Source organism: Rousettus aegyptiacus, unplaced genomic scaffold (genome assembly GCF_014176215.1).
Source record: "Rousettus aegyptiacus isolate mRouAeg1 unplaced genomic scaffold, mRouAeg1.p scaffold_m13_p_8, whole genome shotgun sequence".
Taxonomy (NCBI): Eukaryota; Metazoa; Chordata; class Mammalia; order Chiroptera; family Pteropodidae; genus Rousettus; species Rousettus aegyptiacus.
The window spans coordinates 63,520,661-63,542,907 of NW_023416311.1; the positions used below are offsets into that span (position 1 = coordinate 63,520,661).

General features: G+C 36.6%; 1 protein-coding gene across 1 annotated transcript in view; it reads left to right on the forward strand.

Moving 5' to 3' along the window:
- Positions 1–658: 658 nt before the first annotated feature.
- The window catches only part of HAPLN1 (hyaluronan and proteoglycan link protein 1), a 60,871-nt gene continuing 39,282 nt past the window's right edge, over positions 659–22,247 (forward strand). Inside the window, exon 1 of the mRNA XM_016123167.2 lies at positions 659–1,033. The gene's annotated coding sequence lies outside the window, so the exon portion shown is untranslated. The remainder of the gene's footprint in view (positions 1,034–22,247) is intronic.

Consider the following 22,247-nt stretch of genomic DNA (forward strand, 5'->3'; position numbering starts at 1 on the left):
ATAAATGTCTGTTCAGGAGGCGTTTTCCCGCGTGTCCCAGCATCTTCCCCAGTGGTTATTTTAGGGTGTGTGTGTGTGTGTGTGTGTGTGTGTGTGTGTGTCTGCAAGTGCCCTGTGCCCATCTGGTTCTAATCCTGGGTATGAATCTATAAGCCAGCTCCACCCATCCCGTCCGCCCCTCGCATTCCTTACTCCATAAATAAATCCAGGTTTTTTGAGCTCTATCATCCAGGGGTACAATAGCGGTTGTTTGTTAACGGAGGTTCAAACCTAATATTGACACTGAGTCCAGTAAAAATATAAAGAAAGAAAGAAAATATGCTTCTGGCAATTTAGGTGGAAGGGCACCTCCAGTTTTGGAAGCTTTATGTGCTGTCGTCATAATTGCCTCTACCTGGTTACTGTGGATTTACTATGGGGAGAGGGGAGCAGGAAAGCCAGGACCTTTCCTACCGTTGGATTTTCCTTTCAAGCACAGGCTGAACAGCAAAGTGAAAATTCACTGTCCTGGTGTGTCCGCTTCACACTGCTGGCCCACGATCATTCCACAGATCCCTTGCCCCAGCCCCTCTAGACACACCCAAGAGTGGTGAGGGTGCAGGAGGTGTGGTATGGGTGGGGGCTCGTGGTTGTAGCTGCCGCTTTCCCCATACGGGATCTGAGAAGAAGGGAAAGTCATCTAAGAGCTGCCGTTTCACAAGGTCGGGGCACACAGCTGCCCCTCCCTTCTCTGAAGTTTGCATGAAGTGCACGTTAGGCTGTAATTAGGGGATCTGGGAGGAGAACTTTCCTGGTGACGCTTTGCTTTTCTTCTGCTCATGGTGAGAAAGTGCCTCCTTCTTCCCAAGACCAGGACCTCTGCCATCCAGTGCCACAAAGAGACATTCTGCACACACACACACTTACACCCGCGCACACACACTTGCCCAGAGACAAACTTAAGGTGAGGGCAAAGAGCTCTAGCTTCACTTGATCTCCAGCTCCAACTTCAGCAGGACTTGAGGGCATCTGAACTTCTGGATTTCAGGACAAGGTAAAACTTCCATAAATTTTTTACTATTTCGATCAAACCTTGATGTTTTTAACATTTCAGAAAGCAATGCATATCATGATATATGTATACATTAAAACAAATTTTCTTATTATTTTCTTTAATTTTCTTTTGAGTTTAACATAACATCTCAACTTTCTTTAGGATTCAGATTGTCAGATTAAACACTGTATCGCAATAAACAAGCTCAGCCTAGAAACAGGGCAAGGACTAACTCTACTTTCTTGGCTTTTGCATGTGCTACAGTAAATCTGGTAAATGCATGGTTTCTAAGTGGTAGCTTTTCCATCTGTGTTTCAACGGGCATTTTTTTAACACCTGAGATGAAAAAAAAAAAAAAAAAGAATAGAATAGTCTGAAAGAAATGCTGAGGAATGGGACTGTCCACTCCAGATTTATAAATTTTGTTTCAGGGACTATATAGGTTTGAGTGAAAAAAGAAAACTACTGTAATCATAGATAATACCTGTTAGATTGATCACCTTTGTGATATTACCAATTTTGGTTCAGGCTTTTGTTAACTGAAACTAAGATAATAGAATTATGATGCATTTCATACAAAGAATTATATTGGTGGATAATTTTAATGTGCTGAAAAAAAATTTGTCATAGTTGTTAAGGTTACTTTTAAAAGTTGGTTAAAGGAATTATTTATATGTTGAAGCTGGTCACCACCCTAAGCAAATCTGAACTCTTTGGGGGCTTAAATGAAGTTGTTTTCTTCCATTGAATATAACTGTTGTGTTCAAAATAAGATGGTTTATTGTTTTGAAAATAAGTTATTTTCATTTATCACTGGAAAAATACACAAAGTAGTCAGTACAGTGGGGAATTTTTAGGGTGGAAAGTGTTTCTGTACATGTTCCAGCGTGATGTCATAAAATCAAACATACTGGCTGGCTTCTTGGAAGCTAACGGTTCTTGAGAAATAAGTGAAATGTAATATTTATTCACTACAAATGTAGTTTCTGGTAACCATTTCTGTGATTATTTCAGTGTACTAAATTTGCAGTAATGTTATACACACTTCACTGACTTCAATATTCTATCGGATCATAAAATGGGAATATTGTTCTACCAAAAATGTATCATCATAGTTCACTTTGAATAATGTTTAATGTAATATTTCTTAATCTTTACATCAGTTTTAACTTTACATCAATTTATTTCACCAATAAAGAAGTTTTTCCTTCTATTTATTAAAATAGAAGTTATGCCAAAGGCCTGTTGAACATTTAAGTTTTAGTCTCTAGTTACTATTGGGCTATCTGATCTTATTAATTTAATTGTTTAAGCTAAGAATGACTTTACATTTTTGGTAACTGCTTTCACAAAATTGGACACAGCTTGAAAATAGGAAAACTAGATAAGGACAAGTAATTTTGCTTAAAGTTAATTAAATGAACAAGAGAAAAGCAACAGCCTGTAGAGAGACCCCTGCTCCTCAGGAAGAGCATACCCTGAGTCCAGTATTTCAGATAGGAGTGTTCGGAAGTCCTTGCTGGGTTTTCTATGAGAAACAAGAAAGAGAGGAATATCATGTTCTTATAAAGTGAGTCGTTTATTGTTACCAAAGCTCTGTCTCTTAGAGGAATGACTGACGCTATAATTTAGAAGTACTGAAGAGACTTTCACAGAGAAGAATCAATTCATTATATCTCTAGTGGTTTCACTTCCTTTTCCTTCCTCTGGGAGCAAGTACCACATCCAGGATAAATACATTCGGAGTATGCAGAGTATGAGTAGATGGTCTGCTAAACAGACCTGCCTTTTTAGCATCCTGGGTGAGGAATAATGGCATTTTCTGAGTAGTTGAAGAAGTCTTCGAAACTCTAGGTAGCACTGCGCTTCATCTTTGTAAAGATGAACAAGAATCATAGTCAGAAAATAACTCCTCTTTTCGGAAAATATTAGTACTCCTTGTATGTTTTTGCAGCTTGCATGTTTTATTTTCTGGATTACATTTTTAAGATAATGGTATTCCACCAATTAGAAATCAATGAAATGAATGCAAAACAAATTTGAAAATAACTTTTACGTTACAGTCTATTGTTGCCTCTAGTTAATTTTCCAATAGTCTGGATTCATTGTTAGTAACCATAGTACTCTGTATATATTATTTAAACATACTTAGTCTGTTGTTTAAAGCTAGCAAAATGTAGATGGGAGGAAATGGGAAGGATTGGAAACTTGAATATTCTTAGGATTTTAATCAATAGTGTGTAAGGGGGATTAGAGGAAGCAGCTGGTTAAATAAATACAAGGCGTAGAGTGGACATGATGGTATAAATTAATAATGCAGCTCTTTATTTACACCATGAATGGGAGGGTCTGTGAAAGTTAAGTGGGTAAAGCACGGTCCCTGGGTGCCACCTAGTGGATTAGTCAAAGAAAGCTCTCTCACCAGTTATTAATTCTGAGATTTCATTCTGTTGGCGTTGAACTCTAACTACATGCCAGACACTGGAGTAGGTACTCAGAGTAGAAAATATAGCAAGTGACTTTTATATAATTTAAAAGTCAAGGCACCACTTAACAGTTGATTAAATTTCTGGTGGTTGCATTTAAAATCAGTTTACTCTTTACTGGGTAATTTACCATCAACTTTCTGCCTCTATGCAGGTACAGTTTAATAGCCATAACTTGCTTCTAATACAAGATTTATTTTTTGCAGAGATGTCATGACCTAGTTCAAAAATGAGTGTGGAGAGGTTGATTCTTGAATCACTGTTTTTTCAATTGGAAATAAATCTCTGTAAAGTTTAAAAGGGTAAATAATTCCCAGCTTAAAAGGTTAGCACACGAATAGCATGTATTATTACATATTCTTTAATTTTTCCTTTAATATACAAAGATAATAGTAAAAAATCACTTTTGAGTAGTGAGGTATTTTTTACAAAAGATTGCTTTTAAATTCTAATAATTATATAGAACAACTTCTTCTATACTTGTTTTTCCTCTGTAGTCTTGAAGTAGGAACATTGTTTCCATTAAGTTGACATAATAGAAAAAAAAAGTCCTAGATAAGAACAATCATAAGAAAAGCCAGTGTTTCAAAGAAGCATCAGGTTGTCACAGAAGATTAATCCATCAGAACATTGCACTGAGAGTTTTGAAAAACTTCTCTCTAGGAGATTTATGAATTATTGCTCAAATTGGCTCTTTGCAAGATGTATGACTTAATAGCAACCGTGTTCAGCACATCAGCATTAATCAAGACAAGTTCCAAAATTCAGATTGGAAGGTAAAATACCTCAGACAGAAAAAAAAAAGTGATTAATCTGTTATTCACTGGGCTCTAGAGATATAACCCACAATCGAGTTAGGCCTGCTGGTGTGGAATGGAAGTTTTCTATTTAGGGAACTTTGGTTTTGTGTATAGCAGTGAGACCTACATGGCAAAAGAAAAAGGGCAGCTCATTAAGTCCTTTTTCATTAATGCCACAAAATTATAGCCTAAATTGATCAGAGGTGATGGCTGGAAACACTAACAATCATGCAAAATAAAGCATATTATCTTAATTTGTATTTCCAAAAAGTTATTATCCACCGGAAGCAAGACATTCTGTTGACAATTTCATCTGATCCTCCTTGTGATTTACAATGATTCACAGACTCGCTCTAGTGGAAGAGCTAGTGAGAGATTGCCTAAAAGTCAGCAGTCTGAAAGTAGACATTTAGTCATGGAATGGAAAAGTGTTGCAAGAAGTTTTCATGATTTCAGATGATTTCATGATACTATTCAAGAACAAGCTTTATAAGAGAGAATAGCAAGCTCTCTGAAATGATCTGATGCTACCGAGTTCTTGGCTATATTGTAGTAGCTCCACATAATGGCTTCTCCTGGTGATGGAGACCAGCAGGGGACTGGCTGGTATTGAAGAGTTCTTAGTTATGTTCAGATAAAGCCAGGATTTGTTTAAAATCCCAAATGTTGCTGGACTATTTTGAGCTTCTATTCATTGTTCTATAGCTTAACAGGGGGTTGGAGAGTGATACCTGAAATGGGGTTACTGCTAGAAGGTCAGGGGGCCTTGCAAAACGAAGCAAAACAAAAATAACAAAGCAAGCTCACAGAGCAAAAATCACTTAGAAAACATACTAACGTTCAGAGATCGGTTCTCAGTCTTGCAAGGGCAACATAAATTTCCCCTTTTGCCCAACGAACACAATTTCCCCTTTTGTCCAAAGAACACAATTTACTGCATTAAATAAAATCCAATTAAGTTAAATACATTCAAATTCTGATTTTCGTTAAGCTTTTCACAAAATAATATCTTAGCACTGTCTGTGCCTGTGCTGTGAATTTTTCTCATTTTGACTTTTTTATTTTGAATTTGGGGATTATCTCATTTCACCATTCAAGCTTCCATTTGTTCCTTCAACAAAAAATTATTGAATATTTGCTATTTGCCAGTCACTCCATGCCGGGCCCTCACTTTATACCATGAAAATTTGTTCTAAAAAAAAAAAAAAATCAGAAAGTCAAAATTAATAGCAACAAATCAAAATGTTGTAAGTTCCTAAGACACACTTTGAGTAACAGAAACAACCGAAAAGTTCTAGCCTCATAGTTTTCGTGTTAAGAGAATATTGAGCTCGCATCTTTAAAATCATTTCCCCTTGTTTGCCATCTCCTAGCTGAGTGGATAAGAGCCTTGTTTCTTGGTTGTGTGGGCACAGATGGGCCTGGGAGGGTAGCTCTGATACTCCAGAACCCCAGGAGACCAAGTATTTGTCTACTCGGATGGACAGGAAAAGCGAAAAATCATTTGCCCACAGTTGCTGTCCCTAGGTTTGCAGCTAAAATTCACATTGAGCCCAGAATGATTTAGTGCTTACCGGTTGCCACAGGCACCATGCTGGGTGTTGCAGCAGAGCGATTGGCTCATGAAGTTCTCAAGCTAGTGGGGAAGACAGATGGACGGCACATCATGAATCACTAGTAAAATTTGCCAAGTAGGTGCAGTTTGCCTTCCCAGTCTCCTGGGTCTTTTTCCTTTGTACTTATCTAAACTTCTTCCCACCCCACCTCATAAACCGAAACTCCTGTTCTCCACCCTTCAACCCAAAAGATCTGATACTTCTGTGGTTTATTGATTTTTTGACTGAGTGATTACCCCTAAGTGTGAATGAGTTTCACTCAGGCATTTACAGTTCAAGCCTTTTATCTCTTCAAAGTAAATGTTTTGTTTTCTGTAAAAAGAATTTCAAATATCTGAAGACCTTGCCATCCTTTACACCAAAGGGTGTAATTACGCTGATTTAGTCTTCCATGGTCTTCAATCTCTCAGTGATTCCTACACCAGCCTGAGTCCAAAGGGATTCCCTCAAGGCCTGTTTCCAGAAACTTGATGGACCTTGGGTACCATTAATCATTGGCTCCTTTTAGCCGAGCCTGATCAACCTGTCTTCCCACCACCCTCTCCGAGCTTTACCCAGACTGAGTCTCCCTTCTCCCATCACAAGGGCCATCCAAGCCCATTTCTTTGAAACCTTCTGTTCCCTTTGCCATAACCTAGTCCAGGTCCTCTCAGCCCTTCATTACCATGCTTGGGTTGCTGCCCTTGAACAGATAGAGCACCTACAGCTTATTCTGTTCTACTTTTGAGCCCTTATGACTCCCCAAATTTCTGGCTCTAGAAGGAGAGAGCTATGAGACTCCACATATACGGTCCAAGAATTCCTCTAAGTCAAAGGGCAAAAGAAGAAAGAGATGTACACAAGACAAACACAGGAATTAGCCATCATATTGAAAATATGAGTTGAAGCTAATATCTTTTTAAAATACGTGGTCAAGTACTTAACTGCAATTGATTTCAGAGAAATTTTGACATCAATGATTCTGGAAAACTAACTGCAGAAAAAGAAACTGAAAATTTGTTTTGGCTTTATAATAGTAACACTAATCACCGTTATTTGTTTAAATTTCTTCCCATTTTTTATTTAGTTACCATATGGCATGATGATGGTTGTGTTTCATTACCTGTTTCCAGTTTATTTATGTTCTCTTCGATTCCACTCCTTTGATTATACCACCATAGTAGTTTGGTTCACCTGTAAGATACTGATCTGATGTTCAAACATACAGATGTGCTCTCTAAACTGCTAGGACTGATGGACTAGATTGAGTGTGTGGTTTCTTTCCCCTTCTCCCCTATGGCCTAAAAGAGAGGGAACATTGGCCTGCATTCACCTCTCTAGAGGATATAAATGCTTGACATTCAGTAGGTACCCTATAAAAGCTTACTGTTCCTGCTGTCAGTGCCCAGGACAGTGCTGAAAGTGAGGCTTCAGAGGTCTCCCTGCCTTCTCTCCCAAGTACCTACATTTCAGATGTGTGAACACCTTCCAAGTCCAGGCCATTCCCTGACTCTGTCTTGATTTCCTCATCAGTCTTCTTCCTATCTTTCAATTTCATTAAACTCATAAACTCATCTCAGGTTTAAATAATAATAGTACTTGTTGTAAAATTAATAATGTAAATAAAATTGATTCATAATTTTAGTAAATCTCTAAATTTAGGGAAGGCTGGACTGAAGGCAAGAAACGAGTGTAGAGAGGCCTTGGAACAGCCTGGGCACGATCTAATAAGGCACATTGATTGCATGGGGGAGAGAAGTCAAAGACAGTGTGAATGTTTCAAGAGTGGACAATAACATGAAGAGAGATGCTAGTGACTAAACTTGGGAATAAAGGAAAAATAATAATTTCTGGGAGAAAATGTTTAGTTTGACTTTGGAAGTGCCTTTGAGGCAGCCGGGAACCAGAGTTGAATGAACATACCATAAGCACAGGGGAGAGGTTATGGCTAGAAATAGATTTGGGAGTCTTTGGTATCAAATGAGAGCTGAAAATCATACGGAAGAGAAAAGGAGATCATCTCAGGGAAGAACAAAGGGAGAACAGTGGACCAAGAACTGAAACTCAGGAAGAAATTGGTAAGAATGAGTTTGTCATTATTTTTGCATAATTTTAACTTTTATTTTATCAACTATAAATGTCCACTGAGTTGGATAACACCAGTGTTTTATTAATCCTTATATCTCACAGTCTTAGTCTTCTGCATGTAGAAGATGCCAGACATGTTTGTTGAATTAAATGAAATTAAAATATCATTTCCAAGCCTTGATGCTCTAATGATAGATTTTCATAATGATAACCCTGAACCTGAGTAAGATCTAAAAATGCCTGAATTGTAGTTATTTATTCAATTTTGACCTGTACAAGCTAGCTTTAAATATATGTTGTTGCATTTTGTTGTGTAAATATCAGTAATCAATGTGTGGTGTAGATGGTAATTCACGAGAGTACTTGATTAACGTTAGCCCATGTTGTTTAGCTTAACATACAAACCGAGTTCACCACAGAATGCAGCGTAGTTAAGGTTCATTTAGAATTCTTTTCCTAGTTCCTTGATCCTGAAGACTTTTAAATCTAGGTCTGATTTGGAGACCAGAATCTTAGATTACTAATTTTCTCAACAACTTATTATTTTTTTTCTCTAATTCTCGCTCCCACCACATCCCGTCCTCCACTAAAGTTGCAAAATACAAAGAATAATGGAATAATTTTTAGTTTAAGCATATTCCAAATATTATATGGTACATACATATGCCAAAGAGATTATTTGCTGTTTATCTGAAGTTTATATTTAACTGGGTGTCCTGTATTTTTTGTTAGCTAAATGTGATAACTTTACCTCCCTTAAAATTGTTATAACTAGAATATGGCAAACAATTTCTCCATTAAACTTCTAAACACTTTCCTTCTAAAGGTCAACAAATGAAGTTACTGAATTTATTGTCACTAGTGAGATAAATGCATTAAATAAAATTACCTAACTACAATATACCAATCAAGATGAAAACTTATAAAACACAACTATGGTGTTACATACCCTATATGCTAATAGCTATCTTATGAATGCCATTAATGTATATTAATGATCATGTTTTATAGTCTATGTAAAATATTTTTAAATAGTGTATGTTAAAAAATTAAACTTTTTAATTTTCACCTTAACTTGGCAACAATAGTAAAATAAATATTTTTAAATGAAAGAGCATACATTCAGAAAATATAAATAACGTACAACAGGCATAAATTCATAAATATTTTTAACTGTAGAATATCTGAGAGATTTTTTCCCTTGTTACACTGCAGATATGCTGCCACCTTGTGATGTTTTGAGGTATGACAATTTAACTCCGTCCATTCACTTGTTATACCAGATTGACAATTTGATCAATGTTAAAATTATTCCTTGCATGATTAATATTTTTTATTTTATCCCAACATATCACATATTTTAATATTAATAAATGGCTCTCAACTATTTAATTCAAATATTTTCTAGGAGTTTAATATATTGTCTGCAAATTAGTATATCATTCTTGAAATAATTACTGAATTATAAATCATTTAATACTTCATTAACCCCTCGTGAATTTGGGTTGTATCTGAATATATGTTCAGTTTACTTGACTTCTTAACCTAAATTTCTCATAAACTTGAACTCAAAATGTCCAAAATTGAACTTATTATCTCCCTCTACCAAGCCTCATCCGTGTGATTAATATGTGTATACCAAGATCATATAACTTATTATCCAAACCAGAATGCTTTTGAAAGTGAAATGGGTGCCTTACTGATTATTCTAGCTAAGGAGATAAAAACCAAGCAAACCAGTCTTCTTATATATAAGTTAAAAATCATCATAATCTCAATCACCTGAACTAGAAAGTTTGCAATTACAGACTGCTGGTTCATCGAACTGAGCTGAAACCTCTATCCTAGACTTCCCATATTTCTTCCACCTATTTGCTTCTTTCATCTTCACTTTCTTCTCCATTATGTTTGCCAACATTTTCAATGTCCTCATCTTGTTGTCTGCAGAGGGATCTACCAGCTAAAAATCCTTTTTAGAATAAATATAGCTGTTCACTTGCTTCACATTTGCTCCAAACTACTGAGAACTGTTAGGAAAAACTCGTATCACTGCACAAAATGGGACCACTCTACAACTTCATGGTATCTGACTTCATCTGGATCTTTAATGCTGTGTGGCAGTTCTACCATATTTCTTAAAAGTTTTTTGATTCTTGACCTCCCTGCAGCAGATGTCCAAGCCTCCCTAATTCATACTGAAAATAGCAGACCTCTGTAAAGAACTCTCTTACTGCACTGCCTCCAAAACTAGGGGAAAAAAAGGTCTATTTTACCTCTAAGAGTCTAAGGTAGGTATTGCCCCCTGAGCTCTAGATCCTTTATCCTTTGTCTTCTCAAAAACATTTCTTGTCAATTAGCCTTTTTCTGTCCTGTGTTTTCAACCTCTCCCACTCTATTGGCATTTAATCATGGTCAAATTTTTTTGTCTTAAAAATATACAACTTTCCTACTCTCACGTACATTCTATGCTACCAATCTTTCTCCTTCTCATCAGAGCCAGGCTTCATAAACTTACTGTGCTTACTCTCCACGCCTTCCCCCTTTCCACCTATCAGCTTACCACAATGTGCTTTCTCTCTCATCTTCTACACTGAAACACTCTTCATCAGAGTCACCAATGATTTTCTTTAAATATGTTTTCTAGGTGGCATTAAATGCTGGTGACCATGTTCCCTTTACAATAATCTCTACCCTTGGCTTTTGCGACATCACACTCTGCTAGTTTTCCATTGACTTCTTTGATTACTCCATCTTCGTCTCCAATTTAGGCTTCTGAGGAGAAGTCCACCTTCCTCTTAGCAGCCTGTATTCTAATAGCCCAGGACGCCTTGCCCTCACTCTTCATTTTCTCCATGTGAATTAATATACTCCTCTGAATTATACCACTGTCACCTATGTGCCCATGACTTCCACATTGCTATATCTGTCCCGGAATTTTCTCCTGAGTGTCCAGACCACAAATGTCTCATAACTAGGCAGTCTGACAAATGACTCAAACTGCACAGGTCCTAAATGAACAGCTTTTCTTTCTCTCGAATTTGAACTTCTCCAATTTTATCTAGTTTAGTAAATGGTGCCATTTCTCTCCACTTGGTGTCCAAAAAAAGAAACATGGGAATCATCATGTTGATTCTATCTCATAAATATCTTTTCAATATATACACCTCTATTTTCATTATCATAAACCCTGCCATTTGTCACTATCCACTCTTGCCTGAAGTCCTGTAAACACCTTTCCCACTGGTCTCTGTATCTCCAGACTTGTTGCTTTCTAATGCATTCTCCCACACTGAAGCTGGAGTAAGTAATCTGTCTAAAGTGTAAATCTGGACATATTTGCCTGCTTAAACCCGTCAATGCCTTTCTATTGCTGTGACAATTTAGTCCAAATTATTTAGTATTATTTGCAAAGTTACAAGTGTTCTCTTCATCTAAATTACCCAGTATATCAGCTGACAGAATCAAATGATAAAAAAAAAAAAAAAAAAAAAAAGACAAAAGAACAGAAAATAGAAACAGGTCACTGGAGATCTAAATATTAGAGTTATCAGATCCATATTTTGTGTTATGAAATTAGATTCTAAGAGAATTTTACCAAAGAAGTAGAAATTCTAGAACTGAGAAAATATAATAACTAAAATTTAAAACTTAATACATGAGTTTATGAAAAGTTTAAACACATTGAAGAGATGGTTAGTAAGCTGGAAAATAGGCCTGAAAAAATAACCAGACTAAAATATGACAGAAAAAGGAAGAAAGATACACTGGGTGGGGCAGGGGAGTGAAAGGTAGTATATGGAATATAAATAGTAGCATCCCAAAAGGAGAAACAGCAAACGGAGCAGAAACAATCTTTTAGAAATAATAGCTTGTGACTGTCCACGTCACAGATTCAAGAAGCACAACAGATCTGAAACAGGGCTCATGCCAGGATCATTAATATAACACAGCATCCAGGCAAATTTTCATTGTACCACTACCTGGAATTCATCACTTCTCAATTCTCTCATAATATTATATTTGTACCACAATTACTTTACTGAGCATTCTTTTCTGTGTATTTGTACTATAATTAATTTTGATATATCTTTCACTGAATTAGAGCCTCCTTGTTAGTAGATTGTTTTAGCCATCTGATGTCCTTCAGAGTCCTGACCTCAATGTTTAGACTTGAAATCAGAGTTCAAAGGACCTGATCTGTTCCAAGTTTCCACCCACTCTAAGAATCCCTTGTGTAATGTAATTGACAAATGTTTGTTGATCTGCTTCAACACCTACAGTGGCAGAAAGTACTGTGTATTTCACAGGGTAATTCATTTCACTTTTAGAATACTTACCAAAAAGTTCTTCCTGACATTGTGCAAAATCGGCTTCCTTTAGTTCCATTCATTTGTTCTCGTTTTGCCCTGCAAAGCTACATCGAATAAGTTTAATATCTTCTCTAGTTCATCGTTGGAAAATTTACTTTTAAATGCAAAACATCATTTTGTTTCTGTAAAATTTTATTATTCTAGGAACATAGCTCCACTCTGTAGATCATTTTATATATTCTAGCTTCCAAGCCACACTGCAATCACTTAGTATTAGCTTTATAGCCCATGTACAGGGTTTGAGTCTTGAAATTCTAAGACTAAGAGGAAAATCTTATTTATAATAACATGACTTGAAAGCAAACCTCTTGATTGATCTTGCTCACAGAATTATAGAAATGAATTAGATAATGTCTTTGTCACTAGAAAGGTCTCTTTTTATTAAACAAATAACTAGTGCAGCAAAGAAATGGAAAATAAATGTCAATGCAGAGTTGAAAACCTTTATTTTGTAAACAGAAGGCATCGATCATCTGCATCCATTTATCGCGACTTTATTGCAATGAATATTGTTACTATTTCAAAGTAATCTTCAGACAGCAGAATGAGAAGAGCATCGTACCATCATTAAATATCCACATCCTTAAACTGTTGTTATTAATGGTAATACATTAATTGTAAAGGAAAAACAAAATAGTTTGAGTGTTCGAGATCTAAACGTTAAAGGAAAATACCAATTTACTTATAAAAAAAATTTGATCTTTTTAAAATTTATTTTTTAATATTTTTTATTTCAAGTATACAGTACCTTGGTTAGACATCTATACAGTTCATAAAACGATCCCGCCAATTGCACCCTCCATCCCCTGACTTTCCACTTAGCCAATGTATTAATGCTAACCACATTCCTGTGCCGTGCTCCCCATCCCCGTGACCATCCATCAGCTACTAATTTGTACTTCTTTAGCCTTTCACCTCATTCTCTCAGCCCCCAAACCCTCTCCCCTCTGTCTGACACCAAATTGTCCACTATATTTGTGAGTCTGTTTCTGATTAGTTTGTTCTTTTTATTCCTTAGATTCCACATATAAGTGAAATCATCTAGTGTTTATCTTTCTCTGTCTGACTTAAATATCTTTTAGCTCCATCAAAGCAATATCTCTTTCCACCCCCTTCCTTTCCCTATGTAGAGTTATTGTTTTCTTATCCTTTCAGCCACAATATCTTTTGGTTGGAGCATTTAATTCTTTTCCATTTAAAGTACTTATTGACAGGAATGTTGTTGTTACCACTCTTTATTCCTGTTTTTGACACATGTTTTTTCCTTCTTAAAGAAGTCCCTCCAATATTTCCTATAATACCGGCATGGTGGTGATAAATTCATTTAGCTTATGTTTGTCTAGGAAGCTCGTTATCTGTCCTTCAACTCTAAATGATAGCTTTGTTGGATAAATTATTCTTCATCCTGTTGAATATTTTTTGCCAAGCCCTTCTGTCCTGCATAGTTTCTTTTGAGAAATCAGCTGCCAGTCTTATGGGTTTTCCCTTGTATGTAATTATTTGTTTTTCTCTTGCTGCTTTTAATATTTTTCCTATGTATTTAAACTTTGACATTTTAATTATGATGTGTCTTGGTGTGGCCCCTTTGGATCCCTTATTTTTGGAATTCTCTGAGCTTCCTGGTGTTTTATGTCCATTTCCATCACCAGGTTAAGGAAGTTTCCCATCATAATTTCTTCAAATGGCTGTTCAACATCTCGATTTTCTTCACTTACGCTGATCAGACGAATATTTGGAACCTTAATCCCATATCCTCCTTAAATTATTTGTATAGTCTTGGCATCTTTTTTCTTGCCATTCTGATTGAGTGTCCTTGGCTTTCCTGTCCTCTAGATAGGACATTTGATCCTCTTCTTTATTTGCTTTGTTTATTCCATTTCAGACTGGTTCCTTTTTATAATTTCCATTTCTATTTTTGTTTTTTATCTCTTTGTTGAAGTTCTCACTGAATTTATCTACATTTCCCAAAAAATCATTGAGCATCTTTATAACCAGTGTTTTGAACTCTGCATCTGTTAGATTACTTGGCTCCATCATATCTGAATCTCTGTTCTGTTCTCTCATATTGTTTCTGCTGCTTTGTCTTCCCATTTTGGCTGCCTTTCTGTGTCTGTTTCTATGTTCTAAGCAAAACTCCTAAGTCTCCCAGTCTTATTAGTGTGCATTTGTGAAGGAGGTGTCCAGTGGTACAGTCCTGAGGGGGGTTCAAGTGCAGGTCAAACTTAGCCCAAGCCTGTACCCCTCCAGGGCCACCTATTAAGATTCAGCACGCAATCCACAGATTCTGTGCTTATAGTTATCTCAAAAGGCCACATCAGAAACAGAGCCCACTTGCCTCCACTAGTGTGTTTCAGCAAGGAGCACCTGACCTGCTGAGGATACACCTGGATGTGGCTTGGGTAGGACCCAAGTTGGGTAGGCGGGGTTTCAGGGCATCATCTGGCTGGAGAGACCTTTGTTAACCAGTTTGACGACCTCACGGCTATGGCCGCACTGTGTCCATGCGCACTGGTAGCGAGGAGGGCTCAACAGGGAACAATGGATACCGTTGGCACTTCTGTACAGATCGAGTCTTGCCTGGGCCCTCACTCCAACAACGTCTCCCCATAAGTCCCCGGTGCCCCCTACATGCACCTGAATTAGCATTGGTGGTCAGAGTGAGCAGGTCCGTCACCATGAATATCCACTAGCAGATGAGGCTCCTTTAAGAGGCGTCTGCTGCTGCTGCAGCCTCTGTCTCATTCAGCTGCTGAAGACCAGGCAGTCTCCTGTACTTAACCCATCCTACCCTCTACCATTGCAGAGTGATTTCCTGAACTTTTTCCTATGGCTCATTCATCTGGATCCCAGGCGCTTTTTCCCTCCTACTGCTCCTTATTACTATCACAACTTTGATTTGTTTGCTAGAGGGATGAACAGAGCCTCTGTCATCTACACCATTTTTTTTCCCTCCCCAAAAATTTGATCTTAATTCGCATTACTGTATATTCTAGGGAAAAAACACACCTCCAACTCTGTCATCCTTCTTTGCCTACACCAGTGTGACAATGTTCATGTTAAAGATAAGAGATGAATAATCCACGACTCCCGAATAATGATAACACTTCTAAATTCTGAATGGTAATATATTTGCTATAGGCCAGTAAGTGCCACCTCAAACTGATGGGAGGGGAGAGGGTACTTCTGAGATGAGTTGTGTATCTAGAATGCTAGGTGGACAGTTATCTTCCTTCAGCACTTCAAAGATCTTGCTCCACTGTTTCCTGGCTTGCATCATCTCAGACAAGCAACCTGCTTTAATCTTGACCTTCGTTCCTCTGTATACAGCAAACCTTTTTACCTCTGGCTTTCCCCCTCCAACCCCCCCTCCCAGATTTTCTCTTTACCACTGGTTTTAAGCAATTTCATTATTATGTGCTTTGGTTTAATTTTCTTTAATGCTTCTGGTACTCGAGATTTGTAAAGCTGCTTGGATCTGTGGGTTTATAGTTTTCACCAAATTTGAAAATTGTCAGCCATTATTTCTTCAAATTTTCTTTCTGCCCCTTTCCTCTTCTTTGAAGGCTCTAATTACCTACTTCTTTGGCTACTTAAAGTTGTCCTGCAGTTGAATTATGCTCTTTTCTTTTTTACTTTTCAGTATTTTTTTTTCTCGTTGTGTTTTACTTTGGATAGTTTCTATTTTAACATCTTCAAGTTCATTAATCTTCTGTGTTGTCTAACCTACCATTAATCTCATTCAATAAATTTTTCACCTTGGACATTATTATTTACACCTCTAAATGTTTTATATGAGTCTTTTGTAAATGTCTTTTCCATGCCTCTGTTTAGCATGTTCAATAATTCCAGCTTCTTGAGCATTTGGAATATAGTTATAATAACATTTTTATTTATTGTATAGTATACAATAAATAAAATAGTATTTTTATTTATTGTATCTGCCAAATGTACATACTAATTCTATCATAAATTTCATTTCTGGGTCAGTCCACCGATTTACTTTTCTCTCCATGATTTTTTGGGGGTATTTTCTTGTATGCTGTAAAATTTTAATTTTGCCTTATTTGGTGCTGAATATTTTTTTCCTACAAATTTTATTATACTTTGTTTGGGGATGTGGCTTAGGTACTTAGAAACAGTCTGATTCTTACAGGTCATTCTTGTAAGCTTTGTTATGTGGCACCAGAGCTGCATTTAGTTTAGTATTAATTTTTTCCCACTACTAAGTAAAGATTCTTCTTAAGACCCTATACCGATGTCCCACGAATTATGGGGCTTTCTACTCTGGCTGTTAGAAACAAGTATGATTGCCAGTGCTATTTGACTGCTAATCCTTGAGAATGATTCTTCCCTGGATGTGGGTGGATTCCTCAGCCACATGCACTGATCAGTTCTCAAATGAATATTCCAGGGGCAGGGCCTATAAATCTCCTGATCGCGCCACTCATCTCCCTCTCTTTTCTTCTTCTCTCCATGCCTTGCCATTATTCTGCCCTGTGATCTCTAGCTTCCTTGGATTTCCAGAACTCCAGGCGCCATCACTTCAAGTCATCCAACAGGTTCTGCATATGTACCATTGCCCTGCACTGCAGCTTGAAAACTTTCTTTAGGCAGTAAGCTGGGACAATCACAGAGAGCACTTTATTTGTTTCCTGTTAATCAGAAGTTACTGTTCTTTGCCTGACGTCCAATATCTTGAGTGCTATTTCTTTCTATATTTTATGCATTTTCTTTATTGTTGTTTTAGATGTGAGAGTAAATCCTGCTCTTCTTACTCCCCTCATCAGAAATTGAAGTTCTAGATGGTTTTATTTGCATATTTTTGCTTTTATTTTTCTAGTTTCTCTAAAATAGTACATGCACACAAAACAGGATAGTAAAAATATGTGACTTATTTCAATAATATAGGTAATGTAATTTTAAACAATTTATTTGGTAATCAATCACATTAACATGCCTAATATCTAATAAATAGCTACATAATGTTTAACTTCTTTATCAATATCCAAATTATGTCAGATATTCTTTCCCCTAAAGAGAAAATCATAGGCACACAAATTTAGGAGAAAGAAAAGATAAAAAGACCTCTTTTGAAAAAAAAAAAGAAGTGAGATTCTTTAGATTTATAAAACCTATGTTAATAAACCCTAAAAAATGTTTCAATGGTATCTATGAGAATAGCATTTACTTAGCTTTAAATATAAATTACCCAACATTTTCCTTATGCTAGTTTCCAATGTATTCCTCAAAATGTTTTAATAATACCTTTTAGTCCCCATTTACAGATGTTTCTTCCATGACCAAGAGGTAATGAGAATTCCATGGCTTCAGTACTCCACTTTGAATAACATCTTACATTTTCCCCAAACTTGGAAATTCATCATACTACTAAGAACTGGTTTCTACATCTGTGACTTTGGCTTTTATGATCTCCTTGGGTGGCTCATTTGTTCTTGGCATTTCTAAACCTCAAGCTATGAAACAATCTCTCTGAAAAAGGTATTGGAGATTTTTAATTATTTTCTTACTTTGGCTGTTTATGGAGCAAAAAGAAATTAACGAAGATATTTTCAAAATTTAAGATTATCCTGTCCATTATATCTAGCCCAAACAGATATGACAGCGTGCTGATGCCAGGAATGTGTCCTATGCAGGCTTTCTTTTTAAGTAAGGTAAAGATTGCTTACTTGATTCATTGAAACTTCTGGGTGGTCTTTTTAAAAAATAGCCCTTTGAAGAAAGTAGTGAACTAATAATGCTGTAAATGTAAAATAACATTTGTCCTTTAACTTCGAAGCTAAGAAAGAATGAATAGCAATTCAGTGTTTTTGTTTATTCATATAAAATTTCTATCTCTGACTTTTAAGAGGAAAAAGTTTTATATAAATCCAATGGGAGAGATCTTAATTTAAAAAAGATGTGTATGTATTTAAGAGTGTTTTTGTGTGTGCATGTGTGTGTAAACTACTTGGTTTGCTTATTTTTATATGTAAATAGATACATACACACACACTACATTCTATATTAAAATCGGTGTATAATAAATTTAAAATAATCTGTGGATATGTAATAAAGAACTTCTTCTATTTCTGAAATTGACCATTACATAGCCTTATTTCACACATTTGATTCTTTCAGGTCTGAAATCACCCTTAGATAGTCTCTTGATGTTATCCTCACCATTAATTACAGTTTGCCTTAGGCAAAATACTAATGCAGTTGAAGTTGCTTTTGTGGGCACGCCATTCTCTTCCAGAGACTCCTTTTTCCTTTTTACTCTTCTAGACAATAAAAAAAAAAAAAAAAATTCTATTTCAGTTGTGAGGCCTTTCACTGCCCTTAAAAATATCCATGTAAGCAGCTGTCCCCTCCAGAGAAACATAGGGCGGGTTGATAGTATCTGTGATCTTTAGTACTCAGATGCCCATAACTATGCTTTCATTACAACCCTGGCTGTGTCTGTCAGACAATTTGACAGTGAAAACAGTCCCATTTTTGTGCTCAGAATGTTCAATGTTGACCTATGCTAAATTTAGTGACCCCAAATCCTCTCCACCCAACCCACCCCAAAGAGGAGGGATAGTCCAATTAATTCTGCCATTTGAAAAAGAAAATCTTCTACAAATAGAGGCTTAATAATTGGGATGGATGAATAGCAGACTGAGCAAATTTAAATAAGATAGACTATGTGCCTATTGTAGACTTTGCAAATCGTCCAGGCAAGTTCATTCTAAAACATTTTTGGCCGTATAAATAAAATGCCTATACAAAGAAATGTACCTAAATCTGAATACAGAACATTGAATAAAGTTCCCCATGGTGCAGTAAGCTTCATCAGCTATTGACCAAATGGATATTAGTTGGCAAATGAGTATTTTCATGGCCTTCGGCTAAATTTTCTTGGCTTATGGCTTTATTAGTGGAATTAGTAGCTATTTCTCACAGCACATAAGCAGAAAGTGATAGAAGTTTCTTGCTCTGTCCATCATTCTCTGAATGCATCATTTTTAGTGTTTTTGTCTCCCTAGTCTACACTAATTTCTCTCATTTAATAAACTTTCCTCAACACCCCTTTTCTAAAGTAAGACAAACAAACGAACAAAAAGATTCAAAGCAGCAACTGGCAAATACTATTTTAGGAAATTATCCAAAATCGTGGGTACCCACAAAAGAGGTCAACAATCATCTGCTTTTTATGTGCATTTAATTATTGGAGAGAATTTGATTTGCCAATTATGTTAGTACTTTGAAGCAACTTCATCTTACAATTGAGAATAAGGACTTCTTAAAGTGGGGACTGTGCCAGTGAGCTGATGCCAGATCCATTATAGGCACTGAAAGTTTAACTTGTGAAGAGAACCAAGTAAAGAATAGCGGGGACTATGCTGTTACAGAGAGATAAATGTAGCCTGTGTTTCAGAATAGGTAGCCAAGGTGGATGGTGTGATTCAGTGGTCGTTAGGATGACTTGGACAAAATATTCCTCCCCAAATAGCCCTGGTCGGGCGCTTCTGCCTAGTCTCTAAGGATGAGCGGGGCCTTCACCTGCTGAGCCACCTCCTGGCCACTCAGCACCTCGACTATAGCAAGAGCAAACTTGAAAATGATCACCCTGAAAGACAAAGCTTTAAATCAAAAGCCTTATTAGAGAAGCAAGAGATTATCAGAAGACTAAAAAAAAAAAAAGAAGTGTTGGTTTCAATAGAAGAGAGAGTTAGAAAGGAACTAACTAACACTGGTCAGGACAACAGGTCTGAAGCAGTAACCTGGAAGGGTAGATCCATGAGTGGCTAACATGTCCCAGACACCAGGGTGTTCTGATGAGAGAAAGAATGAATGGAAACAAAGGAAGGAATGGAGGGATGTGAGAGCAAATTTACTTTGTCCCATTTGTCCTATTTTACGACCTAGAAATTCTTGTCTATCCAGCATTTGCACCTTAAGGAAACCAAAGGGGTAAAAACAACCTTTTGATGTTTCATTTGAAGAGCAGTAATTGAGAATGTTCTATATAAATGCATTTCCAGAATTTAGATAGTCTAACATCAAAGAAATAAAAAGTTAATCAATACTCCTGATGCCTTATTTTCCTTTCCACTATATAGGTTAAAGAACAGGATTTTCAAAACATTAAAATTGACACATATAATTTACAAAATAGTCATGAGGACATTCTTCAAGCCTATGTGCTGGAAATTCAGACTGGGAATACAATGTGGGCATTGTTGTGACCAAGGGAGTGGCACTCTAGTTGGAGAAGTTGAGTGTCAAATCACATTAATATGACACTGAAAGCAATCCCATGGCATGGAATGAGGTCATTCCTGGTTGGACTCCATCATGGCGAGAGATATTTGGGGATCTGGATTGTATTTTATATGCTTGCCTTTAAAACTCTGTTGAATAAATGCTTTGAATACAATGTCAGTAAGTAGCTATTTATTCTGCTTATGCATATGACTAAACAGAAATTTGTGCTTTTGCTAAAAGGATTATTTTACAAAGATCTTCATAAACTATTACTAAAAATGTAAATTGTGAAGAGGTTTCTAAGTGCCATTCTTTTCTTCTCAATGGGAGAAACATCCTTAGGCTGTTCACCACACACAGAGAGAATATTTGCCCATCGTGCAGTTTTTATAAATTGATTCCGACTAGATCAGAACATCAAAGTTAATGATTCAATGAGAGCATTTTTTCCTCCTCTTTTCCTATAATTTTTTTGGCTTTTTAACAACCAATTGTTTTTTTATATACTACTTTTGTTGTACACATTTATTATTTTAAGTACATTTCCTCTTCTTTTATATGCCAAAATATGTCACCTTAACTCTCTTAACTTTCAAACAACCAATTTAAGCTATTAACTTCTCTTTTTAAATTGGTTGATTGATTGATTTTAGCAATGGCACTTCAGGAATAAAAAAATCCTTGAAATTCAGGAATAAAAAAATCCTTCCAGATATGGAGAAAATGAACTTATCCTGCTCTTGAACTTCCTAAAATTTAAATGACCTCCTTTTGTTTTGTGTCACTTTGCACCCCACCTGCTTTACTCTCTGCCACCCACTGGCCGAGCAGTGTCAATTCGATCAAGACTTCCAAAGTTCACTTGCCGACTATACCTCAAATGGCAGAGGTAGAGTGGGTGGTGGGATATATGCCTGTGTTCGCATTGGATTTGATACATTACATTTTCAGTCAGCATTAGCAGAATGAAAAGGTGACACTGTTGCCTCTGAATTCATTCATCGCTAGAAATCAGAAATTACCATGAAAAGTCCTACGACATTGAGCCTCCTTACTTCATTGCTGCTATTACCATTACCAATTCAAATAAGAATTAAAGTATGTGGACTTCCCTATCTTTGTCTTTCATCCAAGTCAAGGAAGGTTTGCATAAGCCTGGCAGGAAAGGACAATCACTAAGCTGATTATATTTGACAGTCCAGTCTTGTTCCGTCTACCTTTTTACCACTAGTAACAGCCACTGCTTTGATTTGCCTGTCATACCTTTCCCTTTTTAAGACAGAGGTCAAATAGTCATGCAAGGGGTGGATCAAAGGACATGATCTGTAAGCAAATTTAAAATTAGCAAGTAGGAGGAAATGAGATCAATAATTCGGCCTTGAGTTTTGTTCTTTCCTTTAACCCTGCCCCCCGCTCGATTACATTTTACATTTCTACTTTCGTTTCGACTTTGCCAAACCATCTCCAGAGTACCAGAGTTGAAGAAATGAAATAGGAAATGCTGGTGAAAAATCAATCCCACTCACACTAGGCCTTCAATGGCTTGCTCTGTTTGCTTTCCATCAGTGAGAGAATATTCTATCAGTAAGATAGTAGGATTGGCAATGGAGGTAGAGAGAGTGGAC